At 35.1% G+C, this 24,244-nt stretch overlaps 1 protein-coding gene across 1 annotated transcript in view; it reads left to right on the top strand.

Annotated features, from left to right (window-relative positions):
• Positions 1–1,293: 1,293 nt before the first annotated feature.
• The window catches only part of GREB1L (GREB1 like retinoic acid receptor coactivator), a 269,600-nt gene continuing 246,649 nt past the window's right edge, over positions 1,294–24,244 (top strand). The window contains exon 1 of the mRNA XM_074200527.1: positions 1,294–2,969. The gene's annotated coding sequence lies outside the window, so the exon portion shown is untranslated. The remainder of the gene's footprint in view (positions 2,970–24,244) is intronic.

Raw genomic sequence — 24,244 nt, 5'->3', positions numbered from 1 at the left:
GGTGAACCCTCCTCTTTGTAGCGTTTTACTTAATTATGTGAGCTACTTAAAGGCAAGATTTTTCTGTCTTTTCTATTTATATTAAATGCTTAACATCATTTTTTTCATTTGTTCGTTATAAAACCAATACTATGAAGACAGAAATGACAGTATTATAGAATTTTGAGTTGAGACTTCATTGATCATTTAGTTCAACTCATGAATGAGTTAGAGTCTGGGACTAAGACTGTTTCTATTGTCTAAGTAGGAAGAAGATAATATTTATAGGGCATAAGAATAGAAAACTATGTTCACGAAATTAGATTAGTTTATATTTTTATTGAAATACTACCAAGCTTTGTAAATATGATTGAAGTGAACTTTTTTCACTTTATTTTTCTAGCTGTATTTTTGCAACATGGCTAATATGGAAATATGTTTTGCATGACTTAACATTGTATAATTGATATCATATTTCTTGCCTTCTCAAGAAGGAAGGAAAGAGAGAATTATAAGTCAATTTTTAAAAGAATGTTAAAAATGAATAAATATGCATTGTATTTGTCATGAAGAATATTTATAATAAAATTGTAGTCATTATGGAAAATAATTCTTACAAGGATGAGGGTGTTGGGAGGAGTGGAAAGAAAATCTGAAGGTATCGTGGAGTAAATCTTGGGTAAATGAGCAGTTCTTTTAGCTTCATTGTTCACTTTTCACAGATCAAGACATTCTGTCTTATGCTTTCTTTCTGAAATGTTCCAAATTATATTAGAAGTATTTTAACTCTATTGTAACAAAGCAAATAGGAAATTTGGAAATCAAGAAATTTAGATATCAAGAGGGGAAGAACAAGAAGTGGAAGAGATTGGTTCATTTTGAACCTGGGTCTAAGAAATATATCTTAGGAAAATAATATTACATGTCATATTTTCAATTGTAGAAGAGCTTTATATTTGGTTATGGGCTAGATCCAGTATAGCCATTGTGAGGGTTTATATCTTTCAGATATAGAAAGGATGATCTTTCAGGATATGTTGGTTATCAGAATGACTCTTTAAGATTTCTTATATATTACTCAATGGGGTGTAGGCATCTGGAGTAAGAAAGGGGGGGTGGGGGAGGAGGGGTGATGTGAGTGATGGAGGAGAGGATGGACACATGGGGGCAGAGTGGTCAGATATAACACATTTTCTTCTTACTTCTTGCAAGGGGCTGGGATTGGAAGGTCTGTCTGGGACCATAGGGTCGGGTGGATTCTGGGCCTAAGGGGTGGTATGGGGGCTCAGGGCTTCTTGGCCCCAGGACCAGGGATCTGTCTGCTGCGCCACTCAGCTACCCTACAGCAGAGTCAGAGTGAAAGGAGAGAGAAAATATAGTACATGGTAGTGGAGAAATATGAAAGGAGGGAGTTGCAATCAGCAATGGCAATTGTGGAAAAATATGGAAGTAACTTTTGCGATGGACTTATAAAGAATGTGATCCACCCGCAACAGAGTTGTTGGTGTTGGAACAAAGACTCAAGCACATTTTTTATTATTATTATTATTTTGGGGGGGGTGCAGGGCAAATGGGGCTGGGTGGCCTGCCTGGGGCCACATAGCAGGGTGATGGTTGGGTGTCTAAGGCCAGATTTGGACCCTGATGCTCCTGGCTTAAGGGCCAATGATCTGTCCGCCACCCAACCGCTCCTACTATTATTACTACTTTATTTTATTTCAGTCTTTTTTTTTCTTTTTTTGGTTTTGCAGGACAGTGGGGTTGGGGTGGCTTGCATGTTAGATGGCTGGATGATTGTTGGGTGTATGAGGCCCGATGTGGGCTCGGGTACTCATGGCTCCAGGGCTGGTGCTCCATCCATTGAGCCACCTGGCCATACCTACAATTCTTACTATTATTTTTTAATTTTAATTTTTTCTCTCCCCTTTACTTTATCGTTCAAGTGAGTCTATATTTTTTGGGGGGAGGGGGTATTTTTTTTACTCTTAAACAAGATTATTTTATTAACGTATAAAAACATTTGTACAAAATGAGAATAAATAAATATTAAATAAAAAAGATTTCTTATATATGCTGGTCAAGAAATATTCATAAATTTTACCACATCTTAAGAAGCTAGAAAAAATAGCCCAAATCTTAGGAGAGTCTGTAGTTCCTTCCTGCTTAATAACCTCATTTTTCTTGGGCTGTACAAAGACTTTAGGGAATTTGAAATTTACTAATGGACTCAGAAGTAGTTTCTAGGCAACCAGAATTGAGTGACTACGCAGCCAGGTTATTCTTAACTGTATGTTAGCCCAATTTTCCTGATCAATTTATTTCAGTTTTAAAAATGAGTAAATAAGATTTGGTTCTTTATGCATGATGAGCAAATTTATTTTCTAATTATTAGTCAATTATTAGAGTTTTAATTTCAGCAGTTATAATTTTCTATAATTTTTGAGCTTTTAAAAAATTGCAAAACTACTGGTCTGTAGGTACAGTTTACAATTTCCTTTTGATATTCCTTGAAATGTTAATGTGGAAACCTTGGGGGGGTTTTTTGGGGTTTTTTTAGGATTTTACAAGACAAATGGGGTTACTTTTAAAGTGTCTGAGGTCGGATTTGAACTCAGGCACTTCTGATTCCAGGGACAGTGCTCTCTTCACTGTGCCACCTAGCTGCCTCTGAAACTTAGCTTTCTAAAGCTTCCTTATACGAAATACACAGGGGTTTCTACTTTGAACTTATAATGTAATAATTCTGCTCTGTGTGTAGGGGGATTATTTTTTTTTAATACTTAAATATATTTTCTTTGTTAAATTAAATTTTGTTTTATTTTCAGATTTGCATTCTCTCCTTCCTTTTCTTCTTCCTCTCCCCCATTGAGAAGGCAAGAAAAAGAAAATTCCTGTTAAAAACAATTTTAGTCAAGTAAAACAAATTCCTGAATTGCTTATGACCAAAAGTATGTCTGTCTGTACTGAATCTTTCACCTCTCCATCAGAAGGTGGGTAGGATCCTGAGTCTTCAGGAATTGTGAAGGTTATTGTGTTGGTCAAATATCTTTTTTAAAATTTTTTAATATTTAATATTTATTCTCATTTTGTACAAATGCTTTTATACATTAATAAAATATTCTTGTTTAAGAGTAAACAAAATACCCCCTCCCCCCAAAAAAATATAGACTCACTTGAGCGATAAAGTAAAGGGGAGAGAGAGAATGGTTCTTATTCTTAGAAATTGAATTATATGTTATAGTTGTGAAATGTGGTTCCATATAAGTCTTAGAAATGAGACTTTTATCAGAAAAACTTCTTGCAAATATTTTTTTCCCATTTACTTGTTTCTCTTCTAATTTCCAACTACATTATTTCTGTTTCTTTTAATTTTATGTAATCAGAAATGTCTGCCTTTATTTCTTTAATTATGGATCTGGTACCTAATTTCTTTCATACTCTTCTAATTTGCTTATGATGCCACCTTTTATAGCTAAGTAATGTTTGTAGCTGGAGCTTATTTTGGTATATAGTGTGGGATGTTGGTTTATATTTAGTTTAAGAGAAAATTTTCCCCTAACAGATTATTGTTGAATAATGAGTTCTTGTCCCTAGGATCTTCTGGGCTTATCATACTGTTCTTGTTTATATCTGTATATTTATCTAATCTCTCCCATTGATCAACCTCTCTATTTTTTCCTCTTTGAATATGCTTCTTTTTTATACAGTAGGAAATTGCTTTGATGATTATTGCTTTGTAGGAAAGTTTGAGAAATAGTACTGGTAAGACCCCTTTGTTTTCTCTTTTTTTCATTAATTCCTTTGATATGCTAGGTCTTTTGTTCCTCTAGATGAATTTAATTATTTTTTCTATTTGTATAAAAGAATCTTTGGTAGTATGGTATAGCACTAAAAAAAGCAAATTAATTTAGGCAGCATTGTCATTTTTTTATATTGACTTGGCATATCCACAAGCAATTAATTTTCCTCTAGTCATTTAAAGGTCTTTATTTGTGAAAAGAATGTTTTGCAATTGAGTTCATATGATTCATGTGTAAGTCTTGGTAGACAGACTTCCTAGTACTTTTAACAGAATTTCTCTATTTCTTCCTGCTGGTTTCCTTGGTAATATTCAGATATATCATAATATATAGAGTGCAAGATTCATCTTCCTGAGTTCAAATTTGGCCTCAGATACTTCTTAGCTATCACTTAACCTGTTTGCCTCAGTTTCCTTGTTTGTAAAATGAATTGAAAAAAGAAATGACAAACTACTCTAGTATCTCCAAGAAAAATCCAAAAGGACTCATGAAGAGTTGGAGACAACTGAAATGATTGAACAAAATAGGAACATACAGAAATGCTTATGATTAATATGGATTTATTATCTATCCTGTAACTTTGATGAATTGTTTCATTTAGTTTTATTAATTCAACCTTTAGGGTTATTAGATGAAATCATCATATATATCATAAACAAAAACAATATTTCTTTCCTCTGTGTTTATGCTTATTCCTTTAGGGTTTTTTGTCATATTGCTTTAGCCAGCATTTAAAGTGTTATATTGAATAATAATGGTAATAATGAAGATTTTTTTTTATCTTTGACCTTATTGGAAAGTCCCCTAATCTACAACATTGCAGATAGTGCTGTTTTTAGTATTTAAATATATTTTTAAACAGGTTCTGTTCAAGAGCTTTTTTTTCTTTTTTCTTTTAGATTTTTCAAGGCAATAGGGTTAAGTGGCTTGCCCAACGCCACACAGCTAGGTAATTATTAAGTGTCTGAGGCCAGATTTGAACTCAGGTACTCCTGACTCCAAGGCCGGTGCTCTATCTACTGCGCCACCTAGCCGCTCCGAGCTTTGTTTTTTTTTTTAAGAAAGATTTTATTGATTTTGTTTTATAGTTTTTTTTCCCCCCTGTTCTTGCTTCCCTCCCTCCACCCCCCACAGAAGGCAGTCTGATAGTCTTACATTGTTTCCATGTTATACACTGATCTAACTTGAATGTGATGAGAGAGAAACCATATCCTTAAGGAAGAAAGAAATAAAGTATAAGAGATAGCAAAATTACATAATAAGATGATTTCCGCCCCCTAAATTGAAGGTAATAGCCTTTGATCTTTGTTCAAACTCCACAATTCTTTCTCTGGATACAGATGGTATTCTCCATCGCAGATAGTCCCAAATTGCCCCTGATTGTTGCACTGATGGAATGAGCAAGTCCATCAAGGTTGATCATCACCCCCATGTTGCTGTTAGGGTGTACAGTGTTTTTCTGGTTCTGCTCATCTCACTCAGCATCAGTTCATGCAAATCCCTCCAGGCTTCCCTGAATTCCCGTCCCTCCTGGTTTCTAACAGAACAATAGTGTTCCATGACATACATATACCACAGTTTGTTAAGCCATTCCCCATTGAAGAACATTCACTTAATTTCCAATTCTTTGCTACCACAAATAGGGCTGTTTTTACCTCTTTTCATAATCTCTTCAGGGTATAGACCCTGTAGTGGTATTGCTGGATTCAAAGGGTATGCACATTTTTGTTGTCCTTTGGGCGTAATTCTAAATTGGAGAGCTTTTTTTTTTTAAAAAAAAATTTGCCAGATGACATTACATGAATTCCTTCTAGGAATACAGATTTCAGCTCATCTATGACTTTTCATCCTGTGAAACTTAACTGTCTCCCTACATTTTTCATAAGAGATTACCCATCATGTTGTTAGCTATCCAAAAAAATTCTTGACAACACATAATTAGTAGTGGAAAACCTAGATTGTCCACTGGTTTTTGCTTGTTCTTTTTAACATAATGAACCTACCCCTATAACACATATATTTCTCCAGTGCTACCAATTAATTACCCCTTACTAGCTCTTTGGAAGTTGGTTAGAGTCTACTTATGCGTTACCTTTTGGATGACCAGCAACTTTACTTCTTTGGAGATTAGGTATACCCAGACCAATAGCCATACAGCATTAGCTGAAAAATTTGATGATAAAAATAAAAGGGAGTCTGTGTTTCAGGGGAAAGGTTATGGTCAAATTTCATATGGAACTTTCCAAATGAAACCCAGCTCAATTTCTTTCTATTCAGTTGGGCCCTTGCTCATTGTCTCTATGCAGTGTCTGCCCAAAATTTTATGAACTGATGATTTAGATCATGAATTGTTTATTCAATTGTACATCATAATCTAAACAATGGGCATTTTTTGGCTATTTGGCTTTTCCTTTATGGGTAGTAAATTTAATCATGAATTTTATTTAAGAGATATGTTAGTGTTTTAATTTTGATTAAAATTATTTTCACTCTTTCATTATCTGCTGAAATAAGAGCATCTGATTGATCTTATCTTGTATAATGAAACCCTTTTTGATTTGACCTTGTAATAGATATCTTCTATGCTAGTGACAAACACATTTAGACAACATATCTTCCTATTGTTGCATTTTTAAGGAATCTTGTTTGATTTAACACAGGCAAGATAGATAATTTGTTGGAGGAGAACCCTTAAAGATTCATTTTGTTCTACTACATCAAATGCTTCTTTAAAATCAACAGTAACCTATAAATATGCTATTTTATTTTCTTTGTACTTTTCAGATAATTGTATGATTGTAAAGATATAATAGTATTCTGTATAATATTGTTTATAGAAACTTACCCATTCCCTTCTCATATCTCATCAAAGAGTCCTTGATATACATGTAGATTATTCTCATAAAGATTTTAAACAGGCACATAGTTATTAATAATTTTTTGTTTCCCTTTTTTGGTTGCCTTTTCTCAAAACCTTTAATGATTTCCTTCTGATTCAGTGATCTTGAAATGGAATCCTCCCAAATCACTCAAAATTATATTTCTTCAGGGGCAGCTAGGTGGCACAGTGAATAGCGCACCTACTGTGGAGTCAGGAGGCCCTCAGTTCAAATCTTACGTCAGACACTTAATAATTACCTAGCTGTATGACCTTGGGCAAGTCACTTAACACCATTGAACAACATTATATTGCTTCAGCACATATACTTAGTATATGCACAGTCATTTCTAATAGTTTTCAGCAGTTTTGTTTTCTTGGAGTTATGGCTTTATCATATAACAGATTGGAGCTTGTAATGCAAGAAGCTAAATATGATAACTATACTATCACTGGTGAAGAACAGATACTGTTTATTTTTTTTTCCTCAAATATCTACTTAATACGTTGTAAGGGATTTGCAGGAGTATTATATGGTCAGCCTGATAGGCTGAGCTGTTGCTTCAGGTTTGGAATCAGAATGCAGTGAGATTCTTGCAGATCATCTAATTTTTTTTGTTTGTTTTTTAATTTTTTAGTAAAGATATTATTTGAGTTTTACAATTTTCCCCCCACCATGGAAAGCAATCTGTCAGTCTTTACTTTGTTTCCATGTTGTACATTGATCCAAAATGGAGTGTGATGAGAGAGAAATCATATCCTTAAGGAAGAGACAAGAAGTCTAAGAGGTAACAAGATCAGACAACAAGATATCTGGGTTTTTTCCCTAAATTAAAGGGAATAGTCCTTGAACTTTGTTCAAACTCCACAGCTCCTTATCTGGATACAGATGGCACTCTCCTTTGCAGACAGCCCAAAATTGTTCCCGAATGTTGCACTGATGGAACGAGCGAGTCCTTTAAGGTTGAACATCACCCCATGTTGCTGTTAGGGTGTACAGTGCTTTTCTGGTTCTGCTCATCTCACTCAGCATCAAATCATGCAAATCCCTCCTGAAATCCTGTTCCTCCTGGTTTCTAATAGAACAATAGTGTTCCATGACATACATATACCACAGTTTGCTAAGCCATTCCCCAATTGAAGGACATTTACTTGATTTCCAATTCTTTGCCACCACAAACAGGGCTGCTATGAATATTTTTGTACAAGTGATGTTTTTACCCTTTTTCTTCATCTCTTCAGGGTGTAGACCCAGTAGTGGTATTGCTGGGTCAAAGGGTATGCACATTTTTGTTGCCCTTTGGGCATAGTTCCAAATAGCTCTCCAGAAGGGTTGGATGAGTTCACAGCTCCACCAACAGTGTAATATTGTCCCAGCTTTCCCACAACCCTTCCAACAATGATCATTATCCTTCCTGGTCATATTGGCCAGTCTGAAGGTGTGAGGTGGTACCTCAGAGAAGCTTTAATTTGCATTTCTCTAATAATTAATGATTTAGAGCATTTTTTCATATGGTTATGGATTGCTTTGATATCCTCAAATGTAAATTGCCTTTGCATATCCTTTGACCACTTGTCAATTGGGGAATGGGTTTTTTGTTTTAAAAATATGACTCAATTCTCTGTATATTTTAGAAATGAGTCCTTTGTCTGAATCATTAGTTGTAAAGATTGTTTTCCAATTTACTACATTTCTTTTGATCTTGGTTACAGTGGTTTTATCTGTGCAAAAGCTTTTTAATTTAATGTAATCGAAATCATCTAGTTTGTTTTTAGTGATGTTCTCCATCTCTTCCTTAGTCATAAACTGCTCCTTTTTCCGTAGATCTGACAGGTAAATAGTCCTTGATCTTCTAATTTGCTTATAGTGTTGTTTTTTATGTCTAAATCCTGTAACCATTTGGATCTTATCTTGGTAAAGGGTGTGAGGTGTTGGTCTAATATAAGTTTCTTCCATACTAACTTCCAATTTTCTCACAGTTTTTATCAAAGAGAGTTTTTATCCCAATAGCTGGACTCTTTGGGTTTATCAAACAGCAGATTACTATAATTGTCTCCTGCTTTTGCACCTAGTCTATTCCACTGGTCCACCACTCTATTTCTTAGCCAATACCAGTTTTGATGACTGATGCTTCATAATATAATTTTAGATCAGGTAGGGCTAAGCCACCTTCTTTTGCACTTTTTTCATTAAGCTCCTGGAAATTCTTGACTTTTTATTTCACCATATGAATTTACTTACAATTTTTTCTAACTCATTAAAGTAATTTTTTGGAATTTTGATTGGTAGGGCACTAAACAGGGATTTTAGTTTTGGTAGAATTGTCATTTCTATTATATTAGCTCTACCTATCCATGAGCAGTTGATATTTGCCCAGTTATTTAAATCTGATTTAATTTGTTTGAGAAGTGTTTTATAAATGTTTTCAAAAAGTTTCTGAGTCTGTCTTGGCAAATAGACCCCCAGGTATTTTATATTGTCTGAGGTTACTTTGAATGGGATTTCTCTTTCTAAGGATTTATTTATGAGGATTTATGAGGGTTCATTTTATAACCTGCAACTTTTCTAAAATTGCTAATTGTTTCCAGTAGGTTTTTTTCTTTTTTAGGTTTTTTGCAAGGCAAGCCAGGTTAAGTGGCTTGCCCAAGGCCACACAGCTAGGTAATTATTAAGTATCAGAGACCAGATTTGAACCCAGGTACAACTGACTCCAGGGCTGGTGCTTTATCCACTAGGCTACCTAGCCGGCCCTTCCAGTAGTTTTTTGGATGATTTCTTGGGATTCTCTAGGTAGACCATTATGTCATCTGCAAAGAGTGAAAGTTTTGTCTCTTCCTTCCCAATTCTAATTCCTTCAATTTCTTTTTCTTCTCTAATTGCTGAAGCTACAGATACTGTTTAGAAAGTGTTTATATATTTTTTCAATTATTTTCCTGTACCATGCCCACCCAATTACATCCTTAAATGACCTTAGAATGATTTTACTTAGTTGAATATCTTGTGAAACTTTTTAGAAATTTGGATTTTTTCCCTCCTCATCTTCTTGCTGTTTTAATGAGGCAACAGTAGCTATAATTTTGTACTATCCTTCTTTGTAATGTTTCACAAATAAGCTTCTACATTGGTGTTGTTTATGGCTACCATATTTTACAACATGACAAACTGCTTATAGGCCAATGCAGTTTCTAGGCTCTTTTGTTATTCTTCTTATTGCGGTTAGTTGAGTTTAGACAGACTTCCTCAGAAAATGGGATTAGATAAATTTGTTATTTTTTCTTTTGCCCTGTGTCCTGGTTTTTTCTATCAATATCCTTTAAGGTCAGGTTAGGATATGAACTGTTTTTTCATGTGACTATAATTCTGAACCAACTGTTATGATACATGACTGATTAATGTGGGCTTTACAGTTGCCTAGATTTATATGAAAGCTATGATTAGGACAGTTGCTTTCTTTGAATATTCAGGATGTTTCTTAAATCTTTATTTCTCTCTTTTTTGAGTCTTTTAAACTTTATATTTATATTTATTTTTGTTTGGGGGCCACATTTGGTTCTGTTTTGCTGAAGTAATGGAATTTTTAGGATACTTCAGTGCTTTGGGAGTGGTGATGGTATAGAATACTTGAAATAAGAACTATTCTGGAAGATATGGGATATATGATCTCTCTGTATAGTTATTTTTAATCTTGGAAACCTTAAAGTGCTATATGAATGTTAGTTGTTGTTGTTGTTGTTATTATTATTATTATTATTATTGAATAGCATTGCTTTCTTGGCCATATTGTCAATAAAGCTTACTCTGAGGAAGTCTTACATAGTATGCCTTGACTAGGCTAGGAACATTTCAATGTCAAGTCAGATCCAATTATTGTTATAGATAGCATGTAATATAAAATCACTATCATCCTAATAGCCTGTGTCTGTTTGGTACTAGGGTTTTCTGGACAAACAGTCCTTCACATGAGAGATTTTTGAGAAAGGAACTGAAAAGCTTCCTCTCATGTAAGTTTACCGACTTTATTACTTAATAGTTCCTAAACATCTTGGAAGAGTGTAAGATAAAAAAAAAAGGCTGTCCTGCTTTTTTTTGAAGTCAAACTCTTTCTAAAACTGTAGAATTTTAAAATCAGCATTCTTGTATTGCAGTAGAGTTATATATGTTGTTCAAGTGATGAAGGGAAGTAAAACAACTTTTCAGATTTCCTGAAGTTTTGCCATTTAAGGGATTTGGTACTTAATAATAAGCTATTACTGGAAACTACTCCTTTCATTTTAGAAAATAGTAATAATATTTTTTTAAAAAAGCCCACATGGCAGAAGAGAGAAGGAAACTTTTCCCAATCAATAGTACAACAAATATGTCGATTTAAATCAGAGACTAGTTTTCCAGCCTATCCTTTAGGAGAATGACCAGCAGAATGATTTCAATCTGTTATCCTGCTGCAGACTAAATGAAAGACCTATGTGGATTGGTGGCAGTATTCAGTGGTATAACAAAGCCATCAGACTTGAAGTACAAAATCCTCTTGTGGTTACTGGACAAATTAAGTCAGCAAAAACACACAAGTCAGATAATATTTGGAGCTCACAAAGCTGTTTAGGAAGAAGGTTCAAGTAGTTGAGTCAGCTTTAGGCAGATTTCAGAAATAGCAAAGCCACTCATTCTTGTATTGAGTACATTGTAGGATGATGTGTCAAAGTAGCATTTATTGATAAGAGTTGGTCTTAGAACCAGGAAAACTTGTTTCAAGCCTTTCCTTTGACTTTGACAAGTATGTGATATGATACAGATACTAGATATGGTATAGCTATCATATTATGATACTAGACAGGTCCATTAACCTCTCTGTGTGCTAGGCAATGGTCCTGAGATTTTTACTAGCAAGAGGAGAATAGAGGAGAATATCATTGTCAGCACAGATACAGTGCCTATGCTCTGTCCCAAAATGCTAAAGGACTTAATTTAATTTGCAAGTGTGTTGACACATTTAAAATTCTATATTTGGAGTTGGATTTGAAGATTCCTAGTAACAAAGTGAAAGAGTAGGAGCATATAATACTGAATTGTCAAATCTGAGGCAAAGAAGGCTCCTTCTTGACCTCTTTAGGTTTTCATGACATTCTTGTGTCCTAATTCTTTCCTCTATCTTTTTGTCTTGATCTCCCTTGCTGATTTCTAAAATCTGTCATATCTACTAACCATGAATGTCACCCAAGACTCTGTCCTAGTCTGTCTTCTCCACCCCCAATGCCTTAACCCTCTCCATACTATCTCACTTGGTGATCTCATCAGATTCCATGAGTTCAGTTATCTTTTCTATGCAGATGATTCCCAGATCTATATACATAGCCCTGGGCTTTTTCCTGAGCAGGTCACAAACTCCAGCTGCCTCTTGGACATCTTGAACTAGATGTATCAAAGGTATTTCAATCAACATGCCCAAGACAGAACTCAGTCTTTCTCTGAAAAAGGTCCCCTCTTCTCAATTTGTCTATTCCTGTTGAGGGCAGTATTATCTTCCCAATTGTGTCTTAAAGCAAAAACTGGATGAACGCTTGTAGAGTATGATATAGAGTGCATTTTTGTTCAGGAATATGAAAGATTAGATGACCTCGAAGATTCCTTCAAACTTTTATGTTTTGTTTGTATGAATGGTTTGCTGGGTGATCAAAAAAAAAGTTGTCATAATAAAGGCATACTGCCCTGTATTAGAGAGAGGATAGTTCTATTGTTCTCTGCCTTCATTAGACTACATATGAAGTGTTCTGCTTTTCTTAGTGATAAGATATATCTGAGTAAGCTGAATAATGACCTGAGGAGGACAAACCAGGATAATGAAGGGTTTCAAGCTCATGTCACATGAGTTGAAGGACTTGAGAATATCTAGCCTGGAGAAGAAAAGATTTAGGACAGACATGATAGCAATCTAGATTAGAATTCTAAGTGTGCTGTTTGGTCCAGAAATGTCACTTATAGGGCCCCAAAGAGATTAAAGTGAGATGAAAAGATCCCATATATAGAAAAATATTTAGGCAGCACTTTTTGTTGTAACAACGAACTGAAAACAAAGGTTATGTCCATCAACTGAGAAATGATTGTACTACTCCAAGTGACTTTTGTGGAAGACAGAACTGGCTCCAGCTAGATAATGGTCTCTTTTGCTCAGTTTTAGGGGAATGCCATATATAGCCATATCGATTTCTTGCCCCAGTTCCCTCTGTTTTTTAATTCTCTGACTTTGTTGCATAATAGAACATTTTCACACGTGTTTTTGACTTTTGTTTTTTTCATGGGAAGAAGAGGAGGGAGGGATAAAGTTGAATTTTACTGTCAGCTTGGTTAGCAAGTGTGTAAGAGTGATGGGCTATGGGACAACTAGTCATGAGCATGTCAGGGATTAGGGATTAGAGTTTTCTAATTCATTAAATTAGTTCATTAAATTATAACTTCATTTGGGTTCATAGTTATTCTAGACAGATCTTGGAGATAGCTGAAATTGCATTATCTATTGCACACAATTCTATTTTTTGAGAAGTTGTGAGAATTGGAAAAAATGTCTTATCCACCATCTATATCAGTGGATACAAGTTACTGTAAATGCTCACAATATGTTATTCACTGTGCTAAGTGTAGACGATAAATACAAGGACAAAAAGTCAGAAATAGAGTTCTTACCATTTGAAGGAACACATTCTGATGTGGCAGTCAAAAGACAAACTCTTGTGCATACACACACACACACACACACACACACACAAACATAAAAATCGGGAAACCTAGTTATTCATACTGAAAAGTATATGAATTGTGGATTTCTTGCTAAGTAATATAGTTGTAAAAATAGTGAGGAGACAGATTAGCATAGTTAAAACAGCATTGGACCTATTGTCAGGTGGGACTTCTGATACTGAATATGAGAATGAGCTAATCACTAAATCTCTCTGAAACTGTTTCCTCTTCCATAAAATGAGGGTAATAACAGTTCCTAAATCTGAAGATTATCATTGAAATCAAATGAGTCTGTAGAATGTTTTGCCAATTTTAACATACTCTATAAATGAGTTATTATTCTTCATTAGCAACCAAAGAGGGGTATTGTGAGGAATATAACTATAATCCAGAGGATGTTCTATATATTTTTGTGACCGTTGTAAAGACTTCAGTCGACAGTCAGTGGCCTCCCCATTGCTGGAGAGGTTTAAATCCTCTGAGGTCTCCCCTTTACAAAATAATCACACTTTCCATTTTTTTTTTCTCTGTAGCTAGCCATTAAATATAAGCTTTTGTTATTTATAATTGAACTTGATGATTCAAATTTGGAGCTTTTTGACTGGAGTGGTTTATTCTAATTGGAACTTGCTGGGCTTGCTGTCATTGTAGAGCTGTATCTTCAGTGGAATCTAGGGAAATTTACCTTAATGAGTCTCCCCATCGAAGTCCACAGCTACTCTCCACCCCATCTAAAGGTTAGCAACCCAAATCTTCCCTTTAAAATTATTATAAATGGAAAAAGACAAAGTAGAATATTTCTCCCATGCTAAAAAAATTCCTAAAGAAGATTAGGTCAGTTACATAAAGTTAAATTTTGAACCTTTTGATTCTTTGAAGAAAAAAAATTACCCCAAAGCCTCCTTATCCTTCTTAGTTACAAGATAAACAACGATTCCCTTGAAAGGTAAGTGCTTTAGCTAGAGGTATTGTATGGAAATGTGATGTTTGTAGAGACTTAGAAGTCTCTATTAACTTCTCCTAAAGTTAATATGTTTATTTTGGGGTTACTTCAAGCTTAGTACAATTAATGACCACTTGGCATTCCCTTTCTTAGAATCCCAGGAAAGAGAACAAAGACATAGCCCCTGATATCCCCTTTTTGTCTTTATGCATTTCTTCTCTGTTGTAAAGGTCAGGTCAAGTTCAATACTACTGAAATTTCTGCAAAAATGATGACTCCATTAACAAAATGCTGAAATTATGGGGTTTGGATCAGTTCTAGAAAAACTGGGAAGGAACCAATTTCAGTGTTTATTTTAAATATCTATTCCTCTTATTTTCCTCTCGGGTACACTGAGATTTAAGTGATTTTCACTTAGATAACTTCATAGAAAAATTAGAAAAATTACTCCAGTCCCTCACAGTGTGGGGCAGGGAAGGAGAGAGTGGGTGACTGAAAACCAGTCTGTTTGGTCTAATACAGAGGTTACTACATGAATTTTTAGACCAAAGTGACCTACTGATAAGAGTCCTAAATATTATTCTCATAGTGTATTTACATAAATGGGGACCAAAACAAGAAGCTAATGGAAATGTAGATCTAATGGAATGTCAATTATTAGTCTGGGAAGGAAGGGACTTTTTGGGAGCAGGTAAAAATAAATATTTAGCCTTATAGAAATGCCTAAAATAATTGTCTATGTGCAGTGCTAGTATCATTGTATGATGTAGTCTATGACTATAACTGATCTTGGAAGCTAAGCAAGGTTGGGTTTGGTCAATACTTGAGTGGGAAATTTCCTGGGAGTACTGGGTGCTGTAGGCTTTTTGTGTCACTTGACTGTTACTAGCTGTGTGACCTTGGGCAGGTCGTTAACCCTGATGATTGCCTTGCATCTAGGGTCATCTTCACCTGTTCTGATTCATATCTGACCACTGGACCCAGATGGCTCTGGTGAAGAAAGTGAGACTGGTGTGGATACACTCACTCAAATTCAGTTCTTGTGCACTGATGTTGTGGTCTTCTTCGAAAATGAGGGACCGGGGGCGGCTAGGTGGCACAGTGGATAAAGCACTAGCCCTGGAGTCAGGAGTACCTGAGTTCAAATCCGGCCTCAGACACTTAATAATTACTTAGCTTTGTGGCCTTGGGCAAGCCACTTAACGCCCCTTTGCCTTGCAAAAACCTTAAAAAAAAAAAAGAAAAAAAGAAAATGAGGGACCAAAAGACCCCCAAAATAAAAACAAACAAAAAATAAAACATGATGTGATAGGGCAAAGCGTTGGACCTGGAGTCATGAAGACACCTCTTTAACTGACTTAAAATCTGGTCTCAGACATTTACTAGCTGTGACCCTGGGAAAGTCACTTAACCCTCAGTTTCCTCCTTTGTACAATGAGGTGGAGAAGAAAGTAGCAAACGACTCCAGCATTTTTGCCAAGAAAACCTCAAATGCAGTGATAAAGAATCAGGCACAACTGACAACCATATGATCTTACAATAAGGCATTTAAAAGTGTCATTCAGGAGCATATTCCTGTCAAAAAAAATCACTGAGATGTTGATGGCTTCTTTTAGCAGCTTTATGGACTTCTCACTGTTAATTTATTAAATTTATTAACTCACTGGTGGTTGACTGAAATTAAAATTTATATAGGACTTGGATATTGTCTTCAAAGCAATCCAGGAAAGTAGGTAATGCAAATATTAATATTCCCATTTAGCAGAAGTAGAAATTGAAACTCTGACTCTCCTTTGGTTATGATGCTATGATGACTTTGGGAAGGGGTGTCATGCCTCTGTCTCCTGACTTTTTTTCCAATATTACTGCAATTATCTCTTTTTATTTAACAGTTGACCTTCCCATTATATACAGACTTTATGATTAACTTGCTAACATAGCTATCATGTTCTCTTACCGAGACAGCATAATACATTGAAATTTTTGTTTTTAAGTTTTTGCTAAGAGATATCCATGCATACTTGATCTGTATTTATTTAACTCAGTTGACCCAAAACAGATCTTCTGAACTATAATCTGGGCAAGTACGAGTTGTTTTTAAAGTAATCCTTTGTGTTAATCCTTTTCTTTCACTTTTTTTTATTTTCATAAAGTCTCCCTGCTTAAAACTTGTCAATTTTAGAGTCCTTGAGTCATTAGAGAAAGGCATACTCATCTCCTCCTTCCATTCTTTTAAATAAGACAAAAAGTGATTTATGCACTGTTAGTAAAGCTAGTTTTCTAGCAAGACATATAACCATAACCAATAACCTTTAGGTGCTGGAGGTGAGATTTTTAAAAACTTCTTGATGTTTTTTTGGGGGAAATCTTTTGGTGACAAATTTTCAGAAATATGTATCTGGGCACATCTGGGTGTCACAGTGGGTAGAGCACCAGCCCTGGAGTCAGAAGGACCTGAGTTCAAATTTGGACTCAGACACTTAATAATTACATAGCTGTGTGACCTTGGACAAGTCATTTAACCCCATTGCCTTGCAAAAAAAACCACAAAAAAATCTAGCCAACCATTTCAAAAATTAAAAGTTGCAATGGCAAATGAGGAACTACTGAATTCTTTAAAGATTTTTTTTCATAATTTTGATAATAGTCTTACATATATTTCAATGACTCAATAATTGACTTGGTTATCTTTAAATTTTTAAAAATTTAAACACCTCTAATATTTCTTGTTTTTCTAATTTTTTTATTATGGGGGGCTGGGAACAATGCAATTACGGCATTTGCCCAAGGCCACACAGCTAGGCAATTATTAAGTGTCTGAGGTCAGATTTGAACTCAGGTACTCCTGACTCCAGGGCCAGGTGCTCTACCCACTGCTCCACCTAGCTGCCCCCTCAGCAGAGTTTTTAAGTCTTTCAAGTCTTATCTCATTACGACGTTATTATCCCCATATAAATTGTTTTGGTTTTTCAGAGTTCTTTTAAATCTTATTTCATTTACAATATTGCTGTCCTTATAAAAAATATTTTCCTGGTTTTGCTTACTTCATTATGCAGCAGTTCGTAAGGCTCAGAATTTTCTGCAACGTTTTTCTTTGATTATCTTATACGGTAGTGTTCAAAGACTCCAGTAATTACTAAATTATCTTACCTTGACTTGTTTTCTAGGTCATTTGCTTTTTATATTGGCTATCTTACAATCTATTCCATTTTTTTCAATCTTTTGATTTTATTCTAAAAATTTCTTGCTGTCTCATGGAGTCATTGATTTCTTTTTGGTCTATTTAAGTTTTTCAAGGAGTTTGTTTTTGAGTTGGGATTACCATGTTCTTGAGTTACTCCTAACCTTATTTGGGGAGTTTTTTAGATTTTCAATAATTTTTCACACTAGTCATAGCTAACATTTTTCAGTGACTTGATTAAAGACATAGCATATCTTTAGAGTCAGTTAGGTAATGCAGTTAGAGCTTCTGGGCCTGGAGTCAGGAAGACCTGAGTTTAAATTCTGCCTCAGACACTTGTTAGTGTAAGACCCTGATTAAGTCATTTAACGTCTGCCTGCCTCAGTTTCCTCAGCTGTAAAGTGGGCATTGTAATAGCATTTACTCTTCTGACTTGTTGTGAAGTAACATTTGTAAAGCATCTGGCACACAGGAGATTAATAAATACTTGTATACATTGGTTACAAATCTGCAGATGCAAAGGGATTTTGAAGAATAACTAACCTGTTTAATAACAGAACCACACTCCACAAAGATCTTGAGGGTCTAGACTGTCAAGCTGTATTCTTTAAGGTGAAATTGAATGGGGTTGAATATAAAGTTTTATTGTGTGGGTGGGGGAGGGGGGATCCCATGAGGACAAGTTTAAAGTTTTTGGACTCAAAGAATCAGATTTACTGGTATAAGCAATCTGTTAGTTTCAGTGGTCTGAAGGTTTAGTTTAATAGTGTGATAGTGTGATTTAGTTGCCCCCCAAAAAAAACCAAACCCTAACTCTGATCATAGGTATTGGGTGTATTGGGTCTTGTTAAGAGAAGCACTGCAGCTATACTCTATCATGGCCAGACTGCATTTGGAGAATTGTGTTCAGTTCTGAACATATCATTTTAGAAAAGACATTTATAAGTTGTGGAATTTTCAAAATGCATGTCCCAAATTGGAAAAAAAATCACAAAAATAATTAGAAGAGGATGGCAGGAAAAACCTTGCATAGCTATGTCTTTTCAAAAATGTAACTAAAATATTGGGGTTATCAAAGAAGTTGATTTGGACAATTTTGATTACACAAATTGAAAAGCTTTTGCACAATCAGAACCAGTTCAGCTAGAATTAGAAGAGAAGAAGTTAATTGGTGGACAATGTTTGTAATAAATATATCTGCCAAAAGATTATTTATGAGATGGATATAAATAACTAAGAAGAGATATTTCACAATAAAGACGTAGCTAGTAAAGTGATTTTTTTTTTAAAAAAGCAGTTTTTCAATATACTACAAAGGTAATGGAATATTATTGTGCTATAAGAAATTAAGAGCTTGGAAAAACATAGGAAGATGTATATGATTAAGAGGAGAGTAAAAAGAACTGGGAAAACAATTTACAAAATGATCATATTAATGTAAAGGAAAATAGCATTGAATGATGGCAGAACTCTGATCAAGACAATATCCTATCAAGACTTTAGAGGACTACTGGGTTTCACGATACATTTTTTTTCACTAGCTCAGCAAAGACATGGCAGATTATAATGGTGAAATCAGGGATATATTTTCAGACATGGTCAATATGTTGATTCCCCCCCCCCCCCTTTTTGTTATAAAGGAGGCTCTTTTGGTGAAGGATGGTGAGGCATGATGGTGATATACAGAAAGAAAAAAGCATCTATTTTTTTAATTTTCAAAAAGAATATCTAGAGGAGGGCAGCTAGCATGATGAAGAATTTCAAGAGTCACATATCAGAGCTCGTTAAAGGAATTGAGGATATTTTGCCTGGAGAAGAGAAGACAAGAGTGGCATGATTGCTGTGGAATACAATTCTTTTGAGGCTTATTCAATTTGATCCTAAAGGGTAGAAGAAGGAGCAATAAATAAAAACTGATAGTAGCAAATTTCCTGCAAATTAGAGCTGGGTTAGAATTGGAATGGGTTGCCTCAGAAGGCAGTGCATTTCTTCAGCTACATTTTCAAACAGGTTGGATGGCTGCTTTTGAAATATATTGTAAAGAGAATTATTGTTGAGGAATAGGTTGAACTAGATGTTGGTTTTTGTTTGTTTATTTGCTTTTTGAGGGGTGATCCCTTACAAGTCTGGGGGATATAGTGAAACTTGCTAAGTAGGACATACTATTTAGACTGTTAAATGGAACCATCCATTTAATTTTTTTATTTCTCAATAAAAATAAAGTTTTCCTAAGTTTATGGTAGTTAGAATAATTGTCTTATTGTATAGCCTGATTGTATAGTTAAAACAGCTGGGGGACAAGCCTTTCAGTCCGTCTTATATGTTTAAAAATGAGTGGATCTTATTTCAACAAGAAAGCATAGGGGCAGCTAGGTGGTGCACTGGATAGAGCACCATCCCTGGAGTCAGGAGGACCTAAGTTCAAATTTGGCCTCAGACAGTGTGACCTTGGATTAGTCACTTAATTCCATTGCTTTGCAGAAACCAAAAAAAGAAAAAAAAGAAAGTTTATACACATTTATCTCTGTATGTCCATCTACATTAAAGCAGCATTTTTGTCTCTTAGTCTTTCTGCTACTTAGTAGCAATAAAGAATAAATAAAATAATTATAGGTTGAGTTAAAAATTCAGTTTGACATATTTTGTTCTTAGTTTGTTTCATGGGATTTGCCCAGGGTAACACAGGTAGTAAAACATCAGAAGTGGGATTTGAACCTAGGTCCTCTGTTGGAAGATTCCTTAAAGTTCATTTAGTGTTTTCATTTTGAGTATCAGAAAACTTAAGGCAGAAAAGGGTTAAATAGTTGACCTAAGACAGTGCAAGCCACTAAATGGCAGAGCTGTGATTTGGAAAAAAGATCTCTTTAACTACAAATTCATCAGATTCATCATCCTGCACCATCTTTCTACTCTCTATATAAAAATATATTAGTTATTTCTCTGTAAATGGTTCTGTGCTCCGTGTTATGTAGCACTGTGTCTTGCTTTTTGGCATTGTAGATGACAGAGTATTATTATGGTTATATCCTTAAACAGATACATTAAATATTTACATTTGGATAAATGATATTAGTATGGTAGTTCTATGTAATGAGAAATTTAACACTAAATCTTCTCTTAAAAGTAAGGAAGTTTTCTTGAAGAGAAAAGAGTTTAGAAATCATTTGTATTAGAGAACAGCTAATCAGTCATTCAGAGGCCCACCTATTTTTTTTTCAAAATGTGGTCTGTTTTAGAATTATTTCAACAAATTTGCTAAGGCATTTAATAACAGGTGTTAAATTTTCCCAAACCCTGAACTATTATTTTTTTATTTCCTGATGAGAAAAAAAGAGGCTAAATTATTATGAAAAAGAGAATTGAATTTACTGAGCATGTAATTAACCTAGGTCTTACAAATAGTGACATTCTTAATATTCCTTCTTTCTTTATATAATGACTCCAGAAGCCTTTTAAATTCTGTCATGGATATGTTTTAGGGGTCAACCTGTAGGACCATAAACATTCATACCATTACTTCCCAAACTTGACTGGTTTCTGGTGTCCTTCATTACAGGGAGAATTATTTTTTTTTCCATTATGGTAATGACGATTTTGTTATTTAAAGTCACTCCATTTGAACTTAAATGACTCTTTTTTTGGAAGTAAAAGGTCACACCCTTTGGCTTGAACTTCCTTTTCCATTCATCCTATCCTAACCTTAGTGACTGGGTGGGGTCCCTGGTTCCTTCAACCACTAAAATTTGGGTATCTCTCCACTTGTTTGGAAGCAATAGACCTATTTTAAAAATTGTCATTTCCTTGTTGAGGGGTGGGAATCTAAGGATGTTGTTTGAAGAATTCCTCCTGGAATGATCACATATGTTAATAGTTAGTAATTTCTACAGCTTCTTTCTTATAGCTACAGCAGTATAATTCCTTAAATGCCTCCCACTCTTTGAAGTCAGATACCAATTCCATTATATTCTGTTCAACAAATATTTATTAAGGACTTAATATGTTCAAGACATTTTTCTACTCCCAGGAGGTATAAAGAAAAAAAGTACTTATCTCTAGTAATTTACATTTTTATTGGTGAAGGGAAGGATAGCTTTTACACAAATAAAATTTAAGAGGAGATACCCAACATAATTTGAGAGAGGAGATATATTAATAGATAATTTTTATCACTTGGAATGATCCTTGAAGGAAGCTAGGGATTCTGAGAGGGAAAGGTGATGAAACTATCTTTTTGAGGACAGTCTTTCAGGACAGTCTATATAAAAGTGTAGAAATAGGAGATGAAATTCTGAATTTTGAGTAATAGTTAGTAGGTCACTTAGTCTGTAACAAAGAATAAATGAAGGGAAATCATATGAAATCTGACCAGAAAGATAGGCTGGAGATAGATAATGAAGGGCTTTAAATAACACAAGGAGTGTGTATTTTATCCTAAAGAATAATTATTCAGTCATTTAGTTGTGACTGGTTTCTTGGCAAAGATACCAGAGTGGTTTGCCATTTCCTTCTTCATTGTGATTAAGGTACATAACGGTGATGATTTACCCAGGATCCTAGACTTAGTTAAGTGTCTGAAAATGAATTGGAACTCAGATCTTCCTGACTCTAAGCCCAGTGTTGTATCCACCAAATCATCTAGCTGCCTTCTCAAGAGAAATGAGGAAGCATTAAAGATTCTTCAGTAAGAGGGAGAACAAGTTAAGACTGGTGCTTTAGGAAGATTATTTTAACAACTATGTAAAGGATAGATTGGAGAGAGGAGACACTGGAAGTACAAAGATCAATTAGGCTTTATGAGTGGAAAGTAGGTTGACATGTAAGTGATGTCCTGAAGGAAAAACTATCCAAATTTGGCAATTAATTGAATATGAGAGAGGGATGAAGGAGAGGGAAAAAACTAAGGATGACTCAAATTACCAATTTGGGTTATTGGAAGGATGTTGGTTACTGTCTACAAAAATGGAGAAAGTTGGAAGGGCTAAAATTAATGGAATGAGAGTCTTGTTTGAGATTTTTTTGAGTTTGAAATGTCCAGGAAGCTATAGATGTCTAGCAGGGAGCAAAGTTCAGAATAAAATTGAAGGTTGTGTGTGTGTGTGTGTGTGTGTGTGTGTATGTCAGCTACATAGAAACAGTAATTGAACTCAGAGTTGATGAAGTTTTTGAAAAGAGTAGGTGTGTGTGTGTGGGGGGGGTGACTAAGTGGCACAGTGAATAGAGCAATGGCCTTAGAGTCAGGAGTACCTGGGTTCAGGAGTACCTGGGTTCAAATCCGGCCTCAGACATGTAATAATTACCTAGCTGTGTGGCCTTGGGCAAGCCACTTAACCCCATTGCCTTGAAAAATCTAAAAAAAAAAAAAGAAGAGTAGGTGTGAAGTGAAAATAGAAAAACAGACTAAAGACATGATCATGAGAGACACCCAAGTAAGGAGAGGTGGGAGATGGACAGATAAAACAGATCAGGAAGAGAGGAGGAAATCCAAGGAACAGCAAGGTCAGGAAATCTGAAGAAGTACAAATTATTTAGGAGGGAGTGTTCTATATGTAAAATGCTTCTGAGAAAACAAGAAAAATTAGGATTGGGAAGAAGCCTACATATATAACAACTAAAACTGCTGTTAACCCTGGGAAGAGTATTTTCATTAGGTGGTGAGGGTCAAAAGTCAGATTTCAAGAAGCTGAGAAATAAATGGGAAGTGAGGAAGAAGTAGCAATACATACAAGATGACTTTCTGGTAGTTAACTGTGAAGGGAAAGAAAGATGTGGGAGAATCTCTTGAAAGAATGGAAAGATTGGGCGGCTAGGTGGCGCAGTGGATAGAGCACCAGCCCTGGAGTCAGGAGTACCTGAATTCAAATCCAGCTTCAGACACTTAATAATTACCTAGCTTTGTGGCCTTGGGCAAGTCACTTAATCCCGTTGTGTTGCAAAAACTAAAAAAGAATGGAAAGATCCTGGGAAGGTTGTCTTAAGAGTGGGAGAGAGAACATGAGAGAAGAGATGATTGAAGGAGATGGGATCAAAGAAGAGTTAGCCTTATCTCAAGAGACTTTGTTGTTGTTGTTGCTATTGTTGTTTGGTTGTTTTTTCCATCATACCTAAGTCTTCCTGATCCATTTGGGGTTTTCTTGAAAGATATTACAGTAATTTGGTATTTCCCTTTCCATTTCAGTAGATGACCAAGATTTAACTATCTTCCTATCTCCTCCAGCACTTTAACCTTGGCTTTGCAAGTAACAAGTGCTAAAGATATTCTTTTGAATGAATGAAGCTCATCCAACTGTTGTTTTAGAGCTTGGGGAAAATAGGGATACCACAATATCAATGTCAACAAATAGTTATCAAAAACTTAACTATGTGCTTGGCAATGAGGATAAAGAAAGAATAATGGAAGCCATTTAGAAGCATACAATCTATTTGGATATAGGAAATTTATACATTAAGAAAGAAACAGCATAGATCTAGTGCCAAATAAATGGCATGGACAAGAATCACTTCAGTAGACTGACAGAAGGGAGAGTGATCACTAATGGACTTCCAGTTCAAAAAAAATCTTTTTAAAAGAGCAGAGAAAGAATTGATTCTTAAAGGAATCAGGTAGGGATTTAGGGAAGGTTAGAGTAGAAACAAAGGCAGGAGGCAGCACTTAAGATAAAATTGGCTAGTGGAAGATAAAGTTTGGAGACATAGATACCACTTTGTGGACATCATAACAAATTCTGTGTACTTA

This window comes from Macrotis lagotis, chromosome X (genome assembly GCF_037893015.1).
Source record: "Macrotis lagotis isolate mMagLag1 chromosome X, bilby.v1.9.chrom.fasta, whole genome shotgun sequence".
NCBI lineage: Eukaryota > Metazoa > Chordata > Mammalia > Peramelemorphia > Peramelidae > Macrotis > Macrotis lagotis.
Note: the sequence above shows the minus strand (reverse complement) of the source record. Positions and strands in the feature narration are given on the sequence as shown.